This window comes from Esox lucius, chromosome 8 (assembly GCF_011004845.1).
Source record: "Esox lucius isolate fEsoLuc1 chromosome 8, fEsoLuc1.pri, whole genome shotgun sequence".
In the NCBI taxonomy this organism is placed as follows: domain Eukaryota; kingdom Metazoa; phylum Chordata; class Actinopteri; order Esociformes; family Esocidae; genus Esox; species Esox lucius.
In genome coordinates, this window is record NC_047576.1 from 2,376,222 (window position 1) to 2,399,045 (window position 22,824).

General features: G+C 43.9%; 1 protein-coding gene across 2 annotated transcripts in view; it reads left to right on the forward strand.

Moving 5' to 3' along the window:
* Positions 1–449: 449 nt before the first annotated feature.
* Positions 450–22,824, forward strand: part of ptprsa (protein tyrosine phosphatase receptor type Sa) — a 237,838-nt gene continuing 215,463 nt past the window's right edge. The window contains exon 1 of one of the 2 annotated variants that reach the window (XM_034293796.1): positions 450–728. The gene's annotated coding sequence lies outside the window, so the exon portion shown is untranslated. Of the gene's footprint in view, positions 729–953; positions 1,053–22,824 lie in introns of those variants that run through there. The other variant, XM_029121676.2, reaches the window with a different exon arrangement.

Here is a 22,824-nt window from a genome sequence, read left to right on the forward strand (position 1 = left end):
TGCGTCACCGTAAAAGTTGAGAGGGAGATGTGTGCCATTAGATAATAGTGAACTTTAGAGAATAGCTCTGGAGAGTTGGACAAAATTCATGGAAGTTAAAAAATATGAACGCTATACTCCCGCCCCGCTCAAACTGTTAAATTAAATTTATCCTACAAGGACTAAGCACTTCTCATTTAAGCCCCATTGGTTGCATGATCATGACGGGAGGAAGTCAACGATGTTCTCCAGCGCATTGGTCTGTTTCATGCCACCTTTTCTTCCATCTAATCCCGGGAAAAGGAGGCAGTGGATGCTACTGGACAGGGACGCGAGCGCGGGGTGGGCAACGCCATGACCTCATCACGTCAAGTGAATGGAAAGGAAAGGGGAGGGTGAGAAAGGAGCGCATGGGAGGGAGGGCGAAGGAGGAGGCAGTTGCGAGTAGAGGTGGACGAAAAGGAGAAGCAGGGGGGCGCTATGACATCACCCTCCAGCCTTCCATACGCGGACAGCTGTGGTTTCTCCAAGCGCGGCTAAGGGAACAGTCCTGCGATACCACACGCGCCCGAGCAACCTGCGCTATCCGGGGGATTTTTAAACATTACTCACCGCTCGAACCTGAACCGCTTCTCTGGATCTGCCGCAGGACGCTCGCACAGGATTATTGTTTTATTTGTTTATTTTAAGAAGATGTGAGGGTTTATTGTGTACGCTCAAGAAAGAGAGGAACTCCATCACTGATTAAGGTATGAACAGTTTTCTGTTTTTGAACGGAGTTCTATCTGCATGCTTTGAGTTGCTTCTTTAAACTAGAAAACGTGTATTTCAACTGGTTATCCACTGTGGAATGTGCGACGGGCACTCTGCGCCCGATACTGCATGTGTGCACAGTCGTCTTGTGAATTCAGCTCAATATGAGGTGGATGCAGGCTTTTCCAGTGGTATCCAAAGAGCAGCTATAAAAGATACCGCAAGAAGCGTACCAGCGCTGCCGCGGAACTCGGATGCTGTCTTTACGAACTGCCTACTTGACGCACGGCGGGGTTAGGACTGACGGGGAAACCGCAAAGGTTAGTTAGGAGATGATTGTAGACCTAAAATGTGCGCCCAATGCCGTCCTGCCTATTCCTGTACAGAACAACAACAGCATACTGGGCGTAAAAAGTCTCCAAAATAGGTTGCTAAAAAAGTGTAGGGTGTAATTGCACCCGCATTTGTACGGTATTTGAATGTGTTGATATGATTGTTGTTACACTTTTATACACGTTTTGTTTTTTAAACCACATAAATAGCCGTTTGCAGTATCTCCACTGTGCTTTATTTAGCGCAACCATTTGTTACAGTAGCCTAAAGCCTGTATGCTTCAGAGGTAACTAGTTTGAATAACGCATTTTTGAATCATCTTCAATGAGGGGGTGAGGAAGGATGCTCAATGTAGCTGGTTCGTTTCTTGGGGGTGTAGGCTACATTAACGAAGCCAACCGCGAGATGCGTAGGCTATGCGTTGCATTCTAGCCCAATGATATTAATGTAGTCTTTTCCCTGGACGATATCACTGACACTTATACAATCGCGTTGGTTATAAATGGCACACTACCAACCTGATCCGTTTCCAGTGTTGAATGGTGGCCTATAAAACTGCAACTTGATTCATTGGTGGCGTGGATAGATACAGATGTTTAACATTTACCAACAGTTTGGTAACTGCAATCTGATTCTACCAAGGTTGCGCTGTTTAGTGGCGTAGGTCTTTGATTTTAACGTTTTGTTTTTCAAGTTGGGCTCCCATATTTATTGAGATTCAGGTCCAAGGTGCAGATGAAATGCTTTTTAATGCCATTATTCTTTTGCAACCGCCTTGACAACTGGACGGCGTTTTGCCTGTGGATTGACAGGTTGCTCTTGTGTTTTTGCTTTAATATGTGTTGCCTTTTGTGTAGCTTGCAGGCATACTCAAAGTACTTTCCTTGCCTTTTCTGGCGTCTTGCTTTGGCTTGCTGCTGTCTACCTTAGTCCCTATGGAGAATGTACATTTCCCACTGAATAGTTTATTTTTCTATTACTATTAGCTATCGAACAAAACACTGCAATTGACTTTAACGTGCGTTGACGGTATGTTCACTTGGGGAGGTAAAACGTCTTTATAGACTGATTGGTTAATAATGCAGATACGCATCACAAATAATCTTGTAAAATGTGTTTTACTACTGCCTCCAAGTAAAAAAGCTAATAGAATTTTAAAAAATCACACCGTGATAAACTGCAATGAGAGTATTTCCCAAAATGAACGATTTAAATTTTGTTCTTGAAAATGGAGAAGAGGACAACGAAATCTCCAATAGGACCCCATTTTAAACGGATCAAATTTAATTTAAACGTTAATGATTCATCATTATTTGATGTTGTATATTTTATTAAGTTTCGTAAGGGTGTGTGTCATACATAAGCTCGGGAGGAAAATAATACATGCTGGTGAGGAACGGTGCGTTGCCACGGCCAATGCTGTTAAAAGGAAATGGGTTTATTCATTTTTCTTAGTACCAGAGTGGTAATGTAGTTATAGCTTTTTCATGATGCCCAGTGTAGATGTAGTGATTGTATAAGTTAGTGAACTGTTATAAGCTGTTGTAACCAATGTAGATGTATTGATTATATAAGTTAGTGAACTGTTATAAGCTGTTGTAACCAATGAAACAAAATATTAAATGTCTGTAATATGAACCGAAACTGAAGGAGCAAGTAGGAGAATAGGAAACCCTGTTTAAGCAGTTGCCGGGGAGAGAAAGATTTAGTATGTCTGTTTTGTGAGAAACAGGTCACAGGTCAGAGACACACACACATAGTCTGACAGGCCAGACAGATACCAGGAGGAGACAAGAAGATACTTGCAGTTATCCTATAAGGAATAAAACTGGGATTGGGCCAATGGCACACACTTTGTAAGTTAACGCCTCTATCTTTTTGGGCGTAGTAGAAGTATAAAAATGATGTTTTGAATGTTGATCCTTAGACATTGTGCGGCGACACGTGTCTCCAGAAGCTTCTGTAATAAATGGACATATAACTACGGTAATTGCCCTGACTCCCTGTGTTTTATTCTCCTTTCCAACAAACCAACTCGGGGAAGTGTTATACTTCAACACCAGGAAAAGGCATACGGGTTAGCGATGTAATGTAATCAAATTGATATGAGTTTGCTCTGTATTACAAATCTCAATTACGCATGATACATTTGCGCCGACTCCTCTCTCCTGAAGCATCCGAAACGAGCAGGTGGTAGCTCCGAAGATTTTCACAGAGCGCGTGATACCACGCCCCTTGCTCCCACTCAGCTGCTCTGAAAATTATTTGTCTCAGTGGCAGTGGTCTCGGAGAGAATTCATCTACATTTCTCCCCGTACAACAACAATTAAGGCATCTAGCGTTTCAGAACATCAACCCAAATTAATAATTGTGTATCAACTGTTGGTGACGCAAGGCATGATTACTGAAAACCACAAAGCATCAACCAGTGTCAAAGAAACACCTATTACTAGATCACCCACATACTAGCCTTGAAGATATGGAGAAAATAAACATTTACTGGGAGGTTTACTTCTACGCCGATAAACCTTTCCAGTAAATGTTAGCGGGCTGTGCGTTGTAAGCGTTTTTAAAGGGGAAGTCATGTTGCAGGATGCCCCTTTCCATTTCCCCTGAAAACCGTTCAGGTTCTGGGGGATCCCCCGGATGTTGCCCAGCATAATCAATAACATCTCGGATGTCGGCCACGTTATTATCTAAGATAATACTACAGTGTACTATTTAAATAAGGCCTTGTTTCCTTTGTTGTTTTTCCCACCAGCTCTACCATTGGTCTCTATTACTCCCCTCTAGGCAAGAGTTAACTGCCACATAAGTATGGTACTTATCCTCCTTCTTTCGAAATTGCCTCCCCATTTTGTTATTCAAATCAGTGACTGATTTGTTTTGATCAGGTTGCAGTGTTGCCTGTGAGCTTGAAACAGAATAGTCATCTACTCCATCTTGTTCACTTTTTATTCAGGCCTGTCAGAGGACATCCCTGTTAGGGGGGGGGGCTTCCCCCAGAGCAATGGGCCTGGATGTGGTTAATGAAGCATCCCCTGATCAAATATGTGTTGTTCACACACAATCAAATACCTGTGTTGCCGTGCAAAACTAGCAGATCAGTTTCCATGGTTCCCTGTTTGATTTGGGACCTGTCGATAGTGCCAACAGGTTGTTGCAGTAACATCTTTTTTATTTTGAAATGATCAGTTTGTGTAGGACTCTTCGTCTTTTTAAACATTTGGTTATTTCGACTTAATTGTAGGAATACCATTTTACAAAAGGTAAGAAAAATCTTTTGGCATCCAGTTTTGCTATAGAAGCTCTTTCACCCACAGATGTCCTGGATTTGTATGAGCATGCACGTATGTGTAACTTCCGGGGTGGCATGGTTTTGTAGATATCATGCAAGACCTTCAATACATTTGTGGCATCAATGGTCGGACCACACACACACACACACACACACACACACACACACACAGGCTCACTGGTTGCAGTCCTCGTCCTGGGATGAGTCACGTTCTGGAGTCTCATTACTCTACAAACATACAGTACAGTACCATGGGTGCTGCCTCGTTAATGCAGTCGAAATGCAAATGGATGCAGCTGGCAAGGTTTTTAAAGCACCCTAAAGGCGTGGTGCATAGCGAGAAATATATATATATATATATATATATATATATATATATATATATATATATATATATATATATATATATATATAAATTGAGTGTTATGGAGAGCTTTGCCACACACACACACACACATTGGCGGCTATCTAATTATCAGGCGAGAGCTTGTTAGTTGTCACCTCCAGATAAACAGACTATTTTTTTATGTTTTCCGGCTGCCGGTGGAATTAGAAATTCTAAGTAGGAAAATGTCAATGTCTAAATACCCCCCCCCCCCCCCCCAGCTGTGCACAAACACATTTGCCCGACTCATTTGTTTTTCAAGAAATGTAAATAGTGCCAGTGAAGGAAAGGTTGACGTCCACAGACTGCAGATCCTGAGCCTCCCGTAACTCGCCATGAATGAGTAATTTAGTCAGGGTCAGATGTCAGAGATGTGTGAGAGAAACCCACTACTGATGATTCCAGTGCTCTGCTGTGGCCAAATAGTGGTGCATACGTTCCTCAAAATGGGTTTAAAAATAATTATATGCCCATTCCGATAGAAGAACCCCATTTGGTTCAAGGCGGAAGCCTTTTTAGGGCTGCACAATATATCGTTTCATCATCGACCTTGCGATGTACGCATCTGCAATAGTCACATCGCAGAACGTGCGATTTAGTAAGGTAAACATATATCAGTCTACAATATATATTTTTTCAAATGGAAAACTAGCATTTTATCTGTCTGCTATAACGTAGTTTACTCCAATTTATGTGTTATTGGATACACAGTTAATTATAATTATAATAATTATTTTAAACACAGAGTTCGTTGCTGCAAGTGGTTGACATGCAGGCTCTGCTTGCGCGTGATGAAATGATGAGCGAGGAACCGGCAAAAAAGGCCGAAATTGAGAATTTGGTTGCAAAAAGAAATGCATTGTCAATTATCTGGAAATATTTCGGCTACAGACAGGATGATGTTGACCAAAAACTGGTACTTTGTCGAGAGTGCCTTGCAGTTGTTGCCTCAACACGAGGCAACACACAAATGTGTTTGATCATATAAGGCGGCACCACACATCTTCGTATGAGTGCAAAGCATCTCAATGCCGTCCAAAGCAAAAACACCATACAAGAAAGGTTCCAAACGGCAGAGAAAAATCCCAGATTCAATTAAATTTCACGTCGCCAAAGACATGGTACCAAATAACACGGTTACCAAATAGGGTTATAAATGATCCGGTATGTAATGCCATCACGCAACTATTTTTCTCAAATTGCCATCCCATAGCTGTACGAGAAATGCAAGACACAAGTTGAGCTGTCACAAGTGGAATATTATACAGCAACAACAGACTTGTGGTCCAGCCAGACAACGGAGCCCTACATAAGTCTGACCATAGACTTTATTAATGAGGACTTCCACCTGAAAAGTTGTGGTTTGCAAACTGCATTTTTCCCAGAGGATGATACAAGTGAGAACATTGCAATAGGGATGAGAGATGCTTTAACTGATTGGGGCCTAGATGAGAGTAATTTAGTCTGTATAACAACAGACAATGCCATGAACATGGTGAAGGCTGCTGCCCTGAACAAGTGGACCAGATTGCAGTGCTTTGGCCACAGACTGCATCTTGCAGTTGGTAAGTTATGCCCAATTGCGCATTCTATTTTACTACTGTTGCTATTGCTATATATTACTGTTACAAACCTAGCAAACTGTTCTGACAAATAACAATTTTCAAAAATGTTCATAAATAGAGGTTAGAGGATGGGCCTGGGGAAGAATGAAGGATAGCCAAAGCTCTTTCTGAAGACATCCTCTGTTTTTTCATATCGCAATATACATCGGAGAAAAACAAAATGTCGCGTTGACATTTATTTCCAATATCATACAACCCTAGATCCATGTCAAACCCTCTGTAGAAAAAGAGTTTTACATGGAGGTCAAAAGGGTTAAACCGGGACCCGAAAATTATTATTTAAATGGTTCTACTGGAGAAAGCTTTAACATTGTCGAAAGTTTACAACCATTCCTATCAGACAGAATATGGTCCAGAACTGAATGAAATTCTATCCTGAAAAAGTCAGGGATTAGTGGAAAACTCATACGAACCGTACAGATCTATTATTATACCCATAGAGATATCCATAGAATGGGCATCTCCATTCAAGTCAAGGATAGCTAAATGGGTGGGCTGATGGCGTAGCAACGAGACAGGAATTGGAAGCGGAAGGTTGCCAGGGGTCAAAGGTTTCAAGCCCGTCATCTTCATTCCACATTCAGTGGTCCGGCCTCGTCCCTGAACCCGTTCCCAGGACGTTTATAACACGTGGTTCGCTAGATTGAGAGCGGGGGTTACACAGTAACTACGCTAAAGTTTCACTCCATCACTTTGGGTCATTTCGCTCTTCTGTGATACGTGGCACTTTTTTGGGTTTGATGTGTATGTGCTCCCTGTACCAGCGGGGCTGTGTGTCTGGACAAAGGTAGATGAGGACTGGGGAGCACTGTAGGCAGAAAGCCAGGGACGTCTCATCGGATCCGGGGGAGTGAACTCACTCTCCTTTTCCCTGTGTCTGCTGAACGAAACCCTTCGGGGCATCTCCTGTGTATGACCGAACGGGAAGGGGAAGAGGCGGAATCATCCGGGTTCAACTCTGTCTCAGAGTTGTCCTTCTGCAAGAGGGAGAGCTCTAGATGGGAGGTGTTTCGACATCGGAACGGGCTGTGCGCTCTCATGATTTATTTCCTAGCTTCCTGTCGTTTCGCGTGAAGTTCACACACTGCGATTGGTCAGAGGTTTAACTTGGAGAGACAAATGGCTTGATGCGCCACGCGACCGAGGTCTACTGGCGCATTTAGGGAGAGATGAGGAGGATCAGGCATGCTGGAGGTGCTGCGGTGAAGACGGGAGGAATTGTCAAGGGCTGATTTCCTTATTTTCTGTGACTAGGGTTAGATTGGAGGTTAGAGTTTGCCTTGTTCACACATCCATCCAGTAACAGAAATGACTTATATTACCGGTTTAAACATTATAATTAGTTACGAAGATTTATATCTGTACTTTAGTTTATGTTTGAGTCAGCCTGCTTGCCACTGGCCAAAGACTGTGAAGCATTTATGTGCGTCCATCCAGTATTTATCACCACAACTGGTAATTTCCACCTTCCTCCTTGGTTGTGAAGGCAGCGTCGATTATGGGTGACTTGTACTGTGTCTACCTAGGTTTGTGTTTAAATTCTACATTGATATAACACAGGATTCAGGCATGCACGAACCGCACCAATCTTGCTTACTTTGTGCCTACTCCTGAAGTTAAATCGACTCACTGGTGTTAAGTGTTAATAAGTATCATTAAGTATATTTAAGCGTATACTCAATATAGGTAAATTCTCAAAATGTTGTCATAGTAACGTTTGTTGCCTTAATAAAACAGTGTAATAACCGGTAATAATTATAGATAATTATAGATTTATAAATGTAGCTAAGAGAGGAAAATGACACTGCATGTCAAACACGCCAGTAAATAAATTTTTGAAAAACTAATTTGGCTTAATTTCAGTGTCGGTGAGAAAGTCTCACATGCACATTAATATTCTGTTTGCTTATACTTGGAAAATAGGCAAGTTGAAGATGATTGAGGACAAGCTTTAAACAAAGGAATTTATAAAGGATTTCCGTTTGTATGACTGAAAAAAAAAAGTGTGGCTCTTCTCTTACAATGAGCCATCATGCTTATAGACAATTATATGAGAGAATAAATCCTGCTTGCCCAAGGGGGAATATCTCTTAGACGTTCCCTATTGGAAGCACTGCCAGTACTGAACGCAAGTGACAAGACTGTACGCGTAGAACATAACACATATAATTGGCTGAACAATTAACAACAGTCACAGGAAATGTCAAGACGCTGTGACGCGTTCTATAGGGGCGCGTTCAGCATGCCTGATGACGGATGACAGACTGTGACTGATCCCACATCCTCTCAGCACGGGCACGTTCCTGCCGTCTTCAATCAGCTGCGTACAGACTCTCCCTGGCAGCGCGCCTTCCTTCCTGGAACACGGACAATTAAGAGCACTCTCATTGGCCCAGGCGCAGAGGAAGGAGTCCCTCCCGGGGACAGGCTGTTAGCGAGGCTCGCTGCGTATGTCCGTGTGTGGGCCGTAAGCCTTGAAGGTCACCGCAACGTTTCATGTCCTCCTCAGCTCCTGGTAACCTGGTTGCCGCGGACGATGCCTGTTTTGATCATGGGGTCACATGAGAACGACGCATGGATTTGTTAGTTGTTTACTCTCCTTGGTTTGAGCAACTGCCATTTGTTCACTGTCATTATTTATTTACCTGGAAAAATATCTATGAATGATTCATATTTTTGTATTCATCACCTTTATATTTTATTCAGGGGGTGCTACATTGATCCCTGTGTGTGTGTGTTGTTGGACGGGCAACCGAGGAAGAACCGAGGCAAGGGCTGGAGAATTAAGATGGGGGGTATCTCTGGCCTTGTACATTCCATCTGCAGGTATAATGAAATCTTCATATCCCTTGCATTGATCTCTCCAAGTATAATCCATTTAGACTCTGCAGTGTGCGTGGCCATGTGGACCTCATAAATTATTTAGCGCAGAGTGCTGTGCAAGCTTCCGCTGGGCCCGGGGAACCTGGGAGTGAGGGACAGGAAGAGGGAGAGAGAGAGCGAGAGAACGGATGACCTGGTCTTTGTAAGAGGCCTCTGCGATTATTGATCAATGTGGATATACAGTGTCCCATTGTACCTGACTGAAACATGCTCGGCCTTAATCTTTCCCTCCTCCCTCTCTGCTGTCCCACTGCCCTCCCCAGTGGCGAGCTGGCTACAAGAGCATCCACGCTCAAACCCCTGTCTGCCGCCGCGGATTGTTCAGTGTTGGTGCCCTCTGTTGTCCCAGTCTGTATATTCTCCTGTTACTGGCTCAAAGAAATCCTCATGAATCTAAATGGTTTTGTCTGCCGGATTCCTGTGCCGTTTATTTGACCCTAATTGTCCTGTTTGGCATTGGTCCATGCATGCGAACGAATGCAAAACCTGGATCCAGGGGGGGGATTTTGAGTATTGGAATTTCAGTGAATGTTTAAATTTTAGTTTTTGTTTATCAATGAGGATGAATAGACTTGTTTCAAACTAATTGGCAAAGGATAGGCCCAATCAACACAACTAAAGCTTCAGTACACTCACCTCATGCTTGTTTTATCAGCCATTTTGTTTGTGAGTTTGAGGCTTTTTCTCCCAGCCTAGAAATATTTCACAACAACCCAATCAGATGGGCTAAATTGCACGCCAGAGTAGCTATTAGAGCATTAAAGCCTATCAGTAGGACTGCGTTTAATTACAATTGAACAGTTTCCCACTTGCCTCCCAGTATTTATTGTTTCTCTAGTTCCATTGATTACAAGATTATAGTAATTGTTTTGTCTGCGCTTGATTACCGCACTTTACCTGGGTTTTCTCGAGCCAACAAGTTCAATGGCTACATTAAGAGCTAACATTAGCCCGGGCCCTGTTGACTTCGCCATGAAGAGGAATATTGCGATAAAAGAGAAATCATGCATGGAGCTGTGTTTCACGTGTTAACACATTTTTAAAGTAGGGTTCATGAGGAGGAGATGGGCGTCAAGTGTGATTAGGTTTGTTAACAGTGTGGATAGTTGGGTAGTGGGCAAAATATCACTTTCCAATCAGAATGTTTCCCATTCAATCAGAATAGTGCATTGTACGTTTATTTTGCAACTTCTTGTGATCATACAGCAGTGAACAATTCAAAATAGCTGCCTCTGATCTACAAATATATCAGTGGACCACTTGAGTGGCCTCAGATGAAGAGAAACACACCACAGATGTAGTATCCTCATTCGAGCCAGATTCAAAATGCAGGGAAATAACCCTGCAGTGACAGGAAACTTGCGTCATTATTTGGATTTTGAATGAATGGACAGTCATGGGACTTGACGAAACAGGGCAAATGAAGTCTGCCATTTTTTAGGGGAAATTAATAACATTTTAAATGTAGAAATCACTTCAGGTTTAGCCAATCTAATTGAGATCTGGCATCAGTAGAAGCCCAGTGTAGACGTGTGTCTGTCTGTCATTGGCTGCTGATGGTTGAGCGTTTAAACTAGAATGCTGGGAATGTTTTTGCTTCCAGGGGAGGGAGGATGGAGGGATGGTGGATTCCCAGGCGCAGGTTACGGAGGAGGAGCGGGAGGAGAAATTATTGTAAGCCGAGGAGTAAGGAGTAGCCAGAGGTACCGACATGTTTTTTGAGGCACAGGGAGCACGGCATGTTTGAGTCCTGTGGTATCTCCAATGTCGTTTCTCCACGTCCAACCTCTTGCTTCCACCTCATGCCTCCGTGTTGAAATTGTACGTCCTTTTCAGTGTAATAGTTTGTTTTATTTTGGTTAATTTGGTTTTGTTGCTTGCTTGCTTGTTCCATCGTTTTCAGTCATTTGCTTGTTGGTGAGCAATTCCCATTTTTTGACCAAAACAGTGACAGGATGTAGGTGGGTCGAATGCTCGGTAGGGGAATGAGTGCTACTTAAAGGTAATATATTTTGTCTGTCGCCTCATCGGGGCAAGGGAGGAAGTGACAAAGTGGCGGTTGTTTATGACCCCCCCAGCTAAGAGCTGCCGGGCAGCTTTCCAGCAGGAAATGGCTGCCACGTCTCTGTTTAATTGATGTCCTTGGAGGTGTGTGTCGCAGCGAGGTATTCCTGTTACCAAAGAGAAGTCTCAGAAGGCTTAAGAAGACAGAGAAAAAACACCCGACCCATTCCCTCTCTATCGCTACTGGTTTGGCATGTTGCAGATAAAACCTGTCCAAAATGAATCACTGGGACCTTTGACAAAGTGAAACGGCCTGTCAGTTGGTCAGTGGTGTCCTGTTCATCGTTTTGATTCATCTCAACAAGATAGGCTAGGTAGATATTGGAAATATGTTAGGCTTTTGGCTCGCTTGGCCAATACTATACAGACCCAGAGCCCTGGGAAAACTTAGCAAGGCGGAATGTTTAAATGTTTAAGGAGGAAACCTTATGCCGGGGTCCAGCTGCGCCCCACTGATGACTCAGCAGGTCCACAGAAGAGATGGAGGGAGGGAGAGTCAGTGGGGGGGGGGGGGGTTCAGCTCCTTCCACTACTCCCCAACCTCTGTTCACTTCTGTGGAGTAAGTCAGTGACTTTTTAATTGACAGGAGAAGAAAGGTCTCATTCTCCGCTTGAGAGACGTGATTGCTTGGCCTGTTTCATGTCATTTCAAGAGAATTCTTTCCTCTGTTTCTCATTTTCCTCATTCCCTCTTTTTGGTTTTCTCTTTCACGTTCTCTCCCTCTCTCACTGTATCGGTCTCTCCTCAGCTGGACAACTACATTCTGTTTCCCGCAGGCGCCTCTGCTTTCTCCCCCTCTTCTCTCTGTTTGTCTCTTTCCCTTCATCTGTTTGCATTTCCCTCTTGAGCTCTCTCCTGGCTTACCTTTGTGCTTGTCATCTCCCCTGTTCAACTTCAAGTACTGTAGAGTTTCATTTTTAAATAGGAAAATTAAGACAGATAGGCACTGAAATCCATTCGGTAAAATACATCCAATTTGCCGGTACTTTTGTTTAGCAATTTATAGCTGATAAAATGAAAGTTGAGTTAATACGGTTGAAGCAAAGGGGCTAGGACAAACTGGCAAGTAGGGACGCACCTTAGGAAGAAACATGGAGAGGTGCCAGGCTCCTGAGGGTTGACCTTCCTCTTCTGGACGTGCCAGCTAGACTTGAGAAAACTATATTACCACGTTGTTATGTAAAGTGTGTTCTTCATGCCTGACCAAGTTTTCACTTTGAGTGCCCCAGCTAGTTCCATCCAGGCTTTGGTACATTCACCTACAGGTACGAAGCTTTAACTGCAATCTTTGTGTTCATCTTTTGTTCGGCAGTTATCAGCTTCTTGTTCAGTATTTGCCTTGATAAAATCTGCTTTCATTGCTTTCTCTGATAGTACATTTTTTTATAATTGATTCACTTCACAGATACTTCACAGTTACTCTTAGACAAGCATTTGTTAGCTGAATTCATTGGGAAGATTACATAATCTTTTTGCTTCACTCCGGATTGGCATAAAGTATATTAGCATACTGATTTGCATGTCAAACCACCATCTATAAAATGAGTGAAATGATGAGAGTCTGGGAAGACTGATGAGAGTTTCCTTTTTTGTCGACACAAAATCGAGTCACTTGGTTTTTACACAGATTGTCTCACCAAAAGTAATCAAAATCAAAGAAGATGACATGTAACCAAGTTATCCTCTAATTAAAAGGCTGAACCATCTTGTTTTGGTCCCTCTGTAATTTTTTCATATTTTATTGTCAATTTTTGCTATGCAGGAAGGAAACACCATTAACTGATACTCTGGATGAAAGAGAGGCCTACTATTACATACATAAACTAAGGCACCTTTAATTAAAGTAAAAACTACAGGTATGTAGGACTATGCACCAGCTCCTAAATATCTGTATCTGCCTGCTTACTGTGGGGAACAGCCCAGCTGGCCCCAACCCCTGCTGGACATGCCCACAGCTGGCCACGTCCACAGCTGTAATCTGACTATTAAATGGATTGTATATGGTGATACTGTCTTATTTGTGGCCTACCGTAGCTGTGAATTCATACTTATTTTGTCTACCCCCTTTTTTTCTTATGACAAACTAGCACTTTTTTACTATGGACCATGCTGTTGTAATATGTGCAGAATGTGGTTTGGCATTGTCTTTTTGAAATAAGCAAGGCCTTCCCCTGAAAGACATTGTTTGGATGGCAGCATATGTTGCTCCAAATCCTGTATATATTGTTCAGAATTTATGGTGCCTTCACAGATGTGCAAGTCACCCATGCCATGTACACTAATGCACCCCCATACCATCACAAATGTTGGCTTTTCAACTGTGCACTGATAACATGCTGGATGGTGCCTTTCCTTTTTAGCCCCGAGGATGTGGCATCATTGATTCCCAAAAATAATTTCAATTTTGATTTGTTAGACGACAGGACAGTTTTCCACTTTGCCTTAATCCATCTTAAATGAGGTTGGGCCCAGAGAATGCTTGGTTTTTCTGGATCTTGTTTATATTTGCATGGTAGAGTTTTAACTTGCATTTGTGGATGCAGCGATGTATTGTGTTCACAGACAATGGTTTTTGGAGGTGTTCCTGAGCCCATCCACTACTGTGTATATATTTTTCTAGGAACAATAACATTTTTGAGTTTCAACATTTGATATGTTGTCTTTGTACTATTTTCTATTTAATATAGGATTTAAATGATTTGCAAATCTTTGCATTCTGTTTTTATTTCCATTTCACACAGTGTCCAAACTTTTTTGGAAACAGGATTGTATTTTACAACTTGACCCAGGAAGTCTATGGGACAAGAAAAACTGTAGTCCATTCACATCCATGCGTTAAATATCCACCTTGTCAGCGGGGAGATATAACCCTGCGCAATTGAAATGAAGTATGCATCATGAAAATACTGGCTGTTGTTGCACAGTTGTTGTTTTTTTTGTATAATAGATAATGATGTGTGCAACATTCTGAAAATCTCATAGATGCAAGGCTGAAATATAGACTGAATTCAGTACAGAAGCTGGTGAATGCATGTATAGGACATCACCATAAACTTTCAGAGACATACATCTTGCTTGCACAATTTAATTTCTTTGCTGATGGGACAAACTTGATTTGGAATCTTAGGCTTCTTAGGCTTCTTCATCACCTTGGAAACTTAGGCTTCTTCACCAATTTAATAAAAACATTTTTAAATAAATATTTTGGGATTTTGGTTATCCAACCAAATCCCAAAATATCTGTAGGATGGAACACATTCCACAATAGAACTGTTCAGGTTATTAATTTTGGGGTCATCCAGAAGTAGATTTTGTGACCTAGAGAAGGTATTTTGTACCAACAAGCCATAAGTGAATTTTTTAATATTTCATAATAGTCTGTAGGTGTACAGCTTGTGCAAGAAAGGTGCATACAGTACTGTGTCATCAGCATAGACATGATCGTTTAACTTTTTAACAGTGTTAAGGATATAATTTATGTATGGAGTGAAAATCATTGGCCCCAACATTGAACCCTGTGGAACTTCTTTGTGACTAACAAGACATTTGGATTCCACCCAACCACTTACCATAGTCTGGGTTCAGTTATTGAGGTAATTTTGAAACCAGATGCAAATATCCTTGGTCATGCCCAATTTAGACAACTTTTCAGTAAGTTTGAGTGGTCAACTGTTTTGAAAGCTTTCAACAGGTCAGCAAACAGAGCAACACAGCTCAACTTCCCATCCCAGGTTTTAACAATATCTGTACCTCTCTCTCTGTCCCTCCCTCCCTGAACCTCTGTCCCTCCCTCCCTGAACCTCTGTCCCTCCCTGAACCTCTGTCTCCCTTTCTGTCCCTCCCTGAACCTCTGTCTCCCTTTCTGTCCCTCCCTGTACCTCTGTCTCCCTTTCTGTCCCTCCCTGTACCTCTGTCTCCCTTTCTGTCCCTCCCTGTACCTCTGTCTCCCTTTCTGTCCCTCCCTGTACCTCTGTCTCCCTCTCTGCCCCTCCCTGTACCTCTGTCTCCCTCTCTCTCCCTCCCTGTACCTCTGTCTCCCTCTCTGCCCCTCCCTGTACCTCTGTCTCCCTCTTTGTCCCTCCCTCTCTGCCCCTCCCTGTACCTCTGTCTCCCTCTCTGCCCCTCCCTGTACCTTTGTCTCCCTCTCTCTCCCTCCCTGTACCTCTGTCTCCCTCTCTGCCCCTCCCTGTACCTCTGTCTCCCTCTCTGTCCCTCCCTGTCTCTCCCTCTCTCTCCCTCCCTGTACCTCTGCCTCCCTCTCTGCCCCTCCTCCATCTGTTTTTGCCTAATGACTGTTAATATAGAGAGCATTTTGAGGAGAGCTCCCCTCTCCCTCATGTTCTAGCTCTCTCTCTCTCTCTCTCTCTCTCTCTCTCTCATACACAGTGTGTGCAGATGGCCCTTCAGAATATCAGGAATGACATTTATCTTTAAATGACTTTTGGTTCTTCCGAAGACTTTCAATCCATTAGAGAATTAGCGATGTCCTGAGACGTGAGATGACGAGTAAAAGAACAAAAGAGAGAGCGAGTGAAGGGAAGAGAGCGCGGTTGTTAGAGAAAAAAAACGGGTGTCAGGGATAAAACTGAGGGATGATCTGGATGATAACGGATGATGACCTAGTGCGGTAACAACGTCCACTTGGAGAGAGAGGAGAAAACGATCAGTCACCCTCTTCTGGGTAGCCTTTGTGGACAAACAATTCAGGTTACCTCAGCAACCCCCCCTCCCCCAACCCAAGGTCAACGGGGACCTGGCGTTGCCGAGCGACGCGCCAGCTCTGGCCCGTCCCCTACAGTGAGATCTAGTACGTCTGACATCATTACCCTTGTTGTGACAGGTTTCATTTGTGCCCTCTGTAACCATACATCAGCCTGACTGATGGACAGCCCACTAGTGTCCACAGAGAGGACTAGTGTCCTAACACAGCACTCACCGCCCCAGCTCGGTTAGGAGAAACATTTTAGTCCGCATAAAAACTGTCGTTGCGTCCTTCTTTTCTACCTTCTTTTCTTCCTTCCTTTCTTGACAACTTGGCCTCTTTGTGCGTTGATAGGGTGGGGTATATGGGTGGAAGTATTATTTAAACCTTTTCTGATTGTCTCAGGATTGTGATGACTTGGAGTAGGGGGAGAAATATGCATTTTTTAAAATATTTTCCAACGGATTTCTGCAGAGGATCGCACTACCTCCACAGATGTGCATTTTCTATGAGGAAGTCTGGTGATTATACAGCCCCATCGGTGACATTTTATACTAGCTGTGTTCACTCAACGATCTTAAATCTAGAGGCACACTGTGGCAATTGTTGACCTTGAAACCAGTTGGTCTTCTCTCCGATCGATAACTCACCTCAAGCCACCCACGGCTAGCACCTAACGCTTAGCGTTTTGTCTTGTTGAATCGCTAGTTGCAAGTTGCTGGACAGCAGACAGAAAACCAGAGAAGGAATCACTGGTAAAAGTCAAGGAGAGCGAGAGGAAGATGGCATTTCTTGCGTGTGCGCAAAACTGATCGTCTGAACAGGGTTCTCCGCTGAGGAATAGTCAGTATGAAAGCGACAATCGCTAATCCAAATGTGGTGCTAATTGCTTGTGTCGGAGGGTAAACCAAGGGCCTGTGATCAATTCAGGGGGATTCCCATCACACTGTATAGACATCTACGTTGATAAATGACCAAAGACCAATATTTCATGGACAGTCCCTCCACTCCACTATTCCTAACTGGGCCACCATAACGACACTGCATAAGTGATCATCACTAACCAATAACACAACAAAAGTGATCATCGTTAACGAGTAACAACACAAAAGTGATCATCGTTAACCGGCAACAACACAAAGTGATCATCATTAACTGATGATTTATCTGGTCATACGTTCACATATTGAAAGAATACACATAATCAATAACCTTCCATTGTGGTGTCTTATCAATGGACGACTGCCCTCGACTCCGACCTGAGCTCCGACTCGACACGCAACAGCCCTCGACTCCACCTCCGCCCTGACAGTGCCTCTTAGCCGCCCGCTATACACTCCGTATTGATCTGCAGTGGTAAGAGTGTGTGGCGTCTAAGAAAGGCCCCATTGACTTCCTTTGTGTTGGTACCCAAATGAATCGGCTTAAAGGAGCAGCCAGCTCTCATACGGTCAATAAAATCCAATATGGTTGGACTGGGTCCATTATCCGCTGTCCGGCGGCTCAACCTTCCAATCAGACTGATGGACCGAGACCTAGTCACATGACCCAGGGGTGCTGCATTCATTGGCTGTGTGCGTTTGTGTCATTAATTGAAGTACTGCGTATTGGAGCAAGGCCAGAGGTCTGCTGGACTCTAATGATCTTTAAGAAAGTGTACGTTTGGAAGGTGTGCTTACAAATCTACAATTAATATTCTAATTAACAGCACATGAGTCAGTTTACTGTGAAAGGCTTTAATTTGAAAAACAAGGTGGTTTCCACGCCCCAAACTGGTGTAGATGTTACACATATTACAACACTGAGGAGAAAATAGATAAAACGGTTATAGATCCTGCAAAACACTGATGAAAGTCTGATTTCCAGAGAACATTTCAATATGACTCCTTGTCAAGTACTGTACTAAAACATTTCCTAAAACACTTTATGGCTGTTATATTGCCGGTTCCGGTCACCCCACCTTCTTAGCAAGACTCTAGGGCATGCATTTCAAATAAACTAAAAACACCTTAATTCGGTCTGTTCCACCTGCTAAGCATCTCGTCTTTATAACTAGCACAAAGGGACAGCTGCTTGTGGAAAGAACAAGCCTTGTTAGTCCTTTCAAAAAACCATTAAATATAATAGACTGAAGCGCCTTAATTGTGGATTGGCTATCTACTCTATAATGTCCTGAATACATGATAAAATTAAGTCTGACAAAATATAGACCTTCGGTATATTAAGGAACACAGTTGGAAACGATGAGGGGCATTATTTATAAATGGCACATTATACATACATTATTATTTTTACAGTCTTGTATAGTTGTTTGCACAGCAGAATTTGCAGTGCTGCAGTGGTGTTTCCATGGCATAATTTACAGTGTTGTCGGTTGTTTCCACAGCAGAAATTGCAGTGTTGTACAGTTGTTTCCACAGCAGAATTTGCAGTGTTGTACAGTTGTTTCCATGGAAGTTGGCTTCATGGCTGAAATCTGAAATAAAGTGTTGCTGCTGTTGTCTTAATTCAATACCCTCCTTGTGTTGAGGTTAACCAGGGTTGAAGTTAAGCTGGGCCATTTGTCTGTGCCACAGTATAAGCCTACACAGTTGATAGCCTGTGGTGTGTGTGTGTGTGTGTGTGTTCGAAAGCGAGTCTGACCGGGCTACAGCAGGACATAAATCATTCTGCTTTTCCCTCCGCTTCATGTTGTGTAAGTTGAAGCCTGATAGATGGCTGCTCTGTGAATCCAAGAGACCAGACTCTACGACAGCCAAGCCCCAGGGGAATCCCTCCCACCACCAATCAACACAGCAAACCTCCAATGTAAAGTTCAGGCTTAGGCCCATAGGCCTGTGGGTCTTTTTGGTGGATGGTCTTGTCACGTTTTAAAGGTTGCTTCTTGAGGATAGTGCGTGTCCAGCCATTGAGTAGAGCCCCCCCACCAAACACATCCTTAATGGATGTGGGCCGTCTCACGTGGGCCGTCTCACTTGGAGTGATAAATGGGTTAAAGGGTCAGATGTAACATTCCAGACGTGCCAGTGCTGTGTTGGTGTATAACCTGCGACTGATCCGAGACAGAGGAAGGTGTGTTAGTAACCACTGAGTCTTTAAGTCAGCCAAGGTTTAAAAAACCAATTAGTTTACATTTGTCTCTCATCTCGTTCATCTCTTCCCTTCCTGGTCTGGTTCATGTTAAGATAATACATTGCCATTATGGTCCCTCCTTCATCAGGCAATACACCAGAACGATGCAGAAAAACAGGCATGTACACCCCAAATATTCAGACCTGCCCCTCAATTTCAATTTGAAAAAAAATCTAAATGTTCTTCCCTTCTAAAAAGGGTTCTAAAACCATATTTCCCACAATACGGAATAGGAAGCCAGCTGAACTCTCCAGAAGGGAAGGAAAACTAGAGGTTTTTCAAATTGGAATTTAACCGACACGTCTCTTCACAGAAGCGTAAAGCCCGTCTCTGGAGGTCACGGTCTGTGTGGCGAGGTTACTGAACCCCCACACGGCTACACGCTGAGCGGCACATGACATCACGGCGTGCTCTCGCCAGCCAGAATGCTGGACAGTGGATGGATGTTCTCCTGGGCCACAGGGGCTTCGGCTCACCAATCACAGCGGGCGATACTGTGGCACTCGGCCTATTGAGACTCTGGTCTCTCCCTTCGCGTCTGGATCAGGAGGAGTAGCCGCTGCTTGTGACAGTCATGGGGATCCTGCCTAAATCTCCCCCACTCTCTACATAACTCTGTCTCTCCTTGCACCTCTCCCTCCTTTCCTCTTTGCATATCTCTCTCTATATCACCCTCTCTGTACATCTCTCTCTGCATCTTTCCCTCCCTCTCTTTTTGTGTCTCTCGTTCTCCCTCTCTCCGTATTCTTCAATAGGCAGCTCGTATAAAGGGAGTCAAGCAAGGGAAGGTGCCAGGGTTTGGTTTCTGGCTACACTGAGGCCCCAATTTGACCTTCTGTCAGATAATTCCCATAGATTTCGACTCCTTGTTGTCTGCCGATTAATAATTCAGAGACAGCATTAGCTCTCCTCCTGTTCTCAGAAGAGAGAGCGAGAGAGAGTGAAGTGTTTTTGTCTGTGCATATGTGTGCATCTCTCTGTATGTGTGTGTGTGTGTGTGTGTGTGTGTCTGTCTGTGTGTGTGTGAGTGAGTCAGAGTAGCATAGAGAGAAACACTTCTAGAGTGAAGGCACCCCCCCCTTCTCACCCTACATCTAGCTAATACTTGTCATTCCAGTAACCTTGGTGGTAAATTGCAGAGTGTTTCTTTCGGTTGCTGGTTGTGGTTGGCATAGAAATGGAAGGACCTCTGTACATTCAGATGAAGATGCTGATGCTGAGGTGGGTGACACGGCAGATGTCTGATGAAGTGCTGCACTTATGACTTCTTCCTAAGGACATTTACATCTTAGTTATTTAGCCCACATGCTTATCAAGAGAGACGTACATGAGCCATTACTGTTAAGAGCCTTGCTTAAAAGCACAATGACTGATGTTTTTACCTTGTCTGCTTGGGTATTTAAACCAGAAAACTTTGAATTACGCACAGGAGCAATTATTGTTAAGAGCTTTTTCTGGCCTAACACTGACTCTTGTCCACTAGGCTATCTTATACTGGCCCAGTGCTGGCTCTTGTCCACTAGGCTATCTTATACTGGCCCAGTGCTGGCTCTTGACCACTAGGCTATCTGATACTGGCCCAGTGCTGGCTCTTGACCACTAGGCTATCTGATACTGGCCCAGTGCTGTCTCTTAACCACTAGGCTATGACACGACTCAAGAGTGGAGCATTGGATGTTCCCCTAGAGACCAGAGCTCTGTACGGGCTTTGTCGATAGAGGTCAGAGGTCACAGCCCTTAGGCTAGGTATTATGCTACCGTATTGACCCTGCCTGTAATTTACTATGTACTACGGAGTCGAGAGGATGTGCTCCCTTTTGTGGAGGTAAAGGGGACCGCCTTGCGCCAATGAAACAAACTGACATGTTGATGTCTGCTGCCTGGGTCCAGTGTGTCCTGAGACTGAGTACCAAGGGCCCAGGGCCCGGCCCGCGGATGATGCATGGGTTGTCCTCCTGTCTAGCAGGGGTGTCGTTAGGCTTGGGTGTTCGGGGCTGTAGCCACGGCTCTTTTGTGAATAGTCCTGGATGTCTTTTTACAAAAAAAAAAAATAATATACATTATGATGTCATTGATTAAAATGACATTAAAATGACATGGATCTTCTGTGTGTCGTTCAAGCAGCAGATCTACCGTGCACTATTTGGCACGTGCACATTTTGCCAAGAGAGAGAGTGAGTGCAATGGTTACAGGGCTTGTCATTTTTGGCATGTGATCTTGTGGCTGTGGATGTCATTATTCTAAGGGCAGTATAAGAAGTGCAGGTGAAGAGTTGTTATCTGAATGACAGTGTATACGTGTAGCTAGCAGTAATAAGTGTAGCTAGCAGTAATAAGTGTAGCTAGCAGCTAGCATGTACACTTACATTTTCGTCATGGGGGGGCTCAGCCCCGAATTTATTGTGATCCTAGCAACACCTCTGCTGTCTGGTCTTTGTGATTATGCTAACAGCAGGTCACAAACACAACCTAGACACCTGAAAGGGAACTGAATTAGTTTCGTCCTCCATTTTGTTTTTTTGGTACCAATTTGTGATCCTGCAGTGTGTTCAGCCATCAGAGTTTCTTTTGGAAAAATTGTGTCAGATCCCTCCCGATTTCTTTCTGTTTGACAAAAGGTTGTTTGGTGGAATAGGTGCACCCCAGGTCTGAGCAAGGTGAATTCAACTAACAAGACAATTTTGTTAGTTATTAGAGATGAGTTCTTTGAAGTTTTTTTTTTTTTTTTTAAAGGCTCTCTGGGTGTGAAATTGCCTGTACTTTTCATTGATCTTTCCAATGTGTTTCTGTAGCTTTAACCAGATCTCCGTTCTAATTTGACTGAAATTACAGAATGCATGTTGGAACGGGGGGTCAATGCAATCTGTGATTTAGCACTGGCCTCCCTCAGTGGGCTTCACAATAAGATCACAGAGCACATCCTGTCAGACATTAATGAGTGAGCTCAAAGCAAACGTTAAGTGCCCTGCAGGACCACTTGTTCACGTGGCGATTCGGGATCTAAATGGCCAGGTTCTGTGCAATTCAGCCAATGGGATGAGGAGCATGGGACGTGACTCGTAGCCTGGGGGTTTGTATGGAATGGGGAGCGTGGGACGTGACTTGTAGCCTGGTGGTTAGTATGGAATGGGGAGCGTGGGACGTGACTTGTAGCCTGGTGGTTAGTATGGGATGGTGAGCGTGGGATGTGACTTGTAGCCTGGTGGTTAGAATGGGATGGGGAGCGTGGGACGTGACTTGTAGCCTGGTGGTTAGTATGGGATGGCAGGCTTGGGATGTGACTTGTAGCCTGGTGGTTAGTATGGGATGGCAGGTTTGGGACGTGACTTGTAGCCTGGTGGTTAGTATGGGATGGCGGGCGTGGGATGTGACTTGTAGCCTGTTGGTTAGTATGGGATGGGGAGCGTGGGACATGACTTGTAGCCTGGTGGTTAGTATGGGATTGGGAGCGTGGGACGTGACTTGTAGCCTGGTGGTTAGTATGGGATGGCGGGCGTGGGATGTGACTTGTAGTCTGCTTGTTAGTATAGCCAGGAACACCTGGTCCAAGGTCACCTCGCCCATCGATGACGTGATTAAAACACAGCACCCACGGGGTCACTGAGCGAGGTCTAACGCCTGGCGAGCACCTTCAGTGACTGGCTGACAGGAGATGCGTGGCCTTGTACC